This window comes from Schistocerca nitens, chromosome 2 (assembly GCF_023898315.1).
Source record: "Schistocerca nitens isolate TAMUIC-IGC-003100 chromosome 2, iqSchNite1.1, whole genome shotgun sequence".
Taxonomy (NCBI): domain Eukaryota; kingdom Metazoa; phylum Arthropoda; class Insecta; order Orthoptera; family Acrididae; genus Schistocerca; species Schistocerca nitens.
Window position 1 is genome coordinate 705,523,002 of NC_064615.1, and position 1,861 is coordinate 705,524,862.

Sequence of the window (1,861 nt, forward strand, 5' to 3'; positions counted from 1 at the left end):
GATATAGCCGCGTTATTTGCGCGTCGCGAGTTACGCAAGTTTTCATCCCCAAGGCTTCGAGAGGTACGTAGGTCGCTCTTATCCTCACAGTTCTTATCGGTTCTTTACACACAATAAGTGATATGTGTATCAAGTTAGGTTGACGTCTACCCATCGGCTTGGGAGGAGATGTGGAACATACATACATCCATTTTTATAATATGTGTGGGTACAGGATATCCCAGAAGGAATGGCCAGTATTTAGGGATACGACGGGAATGATCATTTAAAGCAAAAAAAAAAAAAAAAAAAAAAAAAAGGAAAACAGTATGCCCTATTCCGAACGGTTTCCGACATAGAACACCATAATGTACATTTGTTTTTCTACTAGTGGGGCAGCAAGTATGTTCTTACTCACCTAACCGCTTTGACGTATTATTCTAGCCCAACCCACCTCGTTGGTTTCATCCTCGTCGCTCAGGATATATTTCTGTCACAGGAATAAGCGTATACCCAAAATTGAACCCCGTGGGCCTCCCTTCGTGATTTATCCCTGCAGTCACAAAAATATTCTATATTTACAAGGATTTTTTAATTATTCAGCAGAAGTTTTTGAATTCTGTTTTTAAGTGTGATTCAAACCAGTCGTGTGTAAGGCCATCAGTTACATAAAGAGCAATGAACATTAAACGTGTTCTCTCTCGGAAACCATTCGGAATAGGGCATACGTCCATGTGAACTTTTTTGCTTCGAATTAGCATTACTGTCAAATGTCTGAATATTGCCCATTCCTCCTGGGACACCCTGCAAAAACAGGATCATGACTTTCAATTGCAGATTTTATAAACTCACCGGACAAAGAAAATGGTCATCCCAATGCACACGCAGAGAGGATCATGAAGCCTTTACAGATGGCGCAGCGATCGAGTCACGTGCTCAACCATGAAATCACTGCTCCTACGTGAGCATAAGAGCAGTGAGCAGTGAGACATTTGTTTCAGGCGGGTATTTTGCGTAAACATTGTTAAATACAAGGCCATGACAGAGCGGTAACAAGCGGCAATCGTGTTTGGCCGACGGCCATACCGTGTGTTAAGTTGCTGAATTTTTGTTTCGCGGCTGACTGTTCAACGTGTCTACAAGAAGCGGTGTAACACACGTGGCCACGAAACACGCCGTCAGAACTGTGGTCGGAAAAAGACCTTGACACATGGAGCAGAGATGCGTTTCGCGACTTGTGAGTCAAAATTGGTTCCAAACCCGGCAGTAAGTGCTGCAGCAGTGAATGAAGGTCCATCACAGCCCGTCAGGGAGAGAACATCGGAACGGGAACCACACAGAATGAAAATTTGCAGTCGGTCACCACGCAAGAGGCCGTTGCTCACGCAGGCACATAATGACAACAGCAAAGTTCATCGGAATGGAAGAATACGTAATTGGTGTTCTGAAAATTCTTGCCCTATTTACATCTCGACTGGGCTGCAGAATCACCTGAATTGAACTCCATTTAAAATCTGTGGGACATGATGGAACAGCAGTTAAAACGCCGACATCAGCATCCCTGCAATTTGGTGGAATGGTGCGATCAAATTTTCAGCGGGCTGCTTAACCGAGATGCTACCCTGCAAAACGTTGGGATTCACTTCCTAACAGAATCAAGTCGGCTATCAAGTCCAGGGGCGGAATTGCACGCTATTAAGTGATACTTGCAACGATTTTTCTAGGGGGTAACTAATTGTTTTGTCCAGTGAGCTTAGTTTGTTTTAGGATTTGAATATTATTGTCAAAATATTGCAAATGCACTTAGTTAACTTGTCGTTTGAGATCTGGATTTATTGACGTTTTGTTTTGTGTCTTGGCATTTGAAATCAAAGACTTGTGA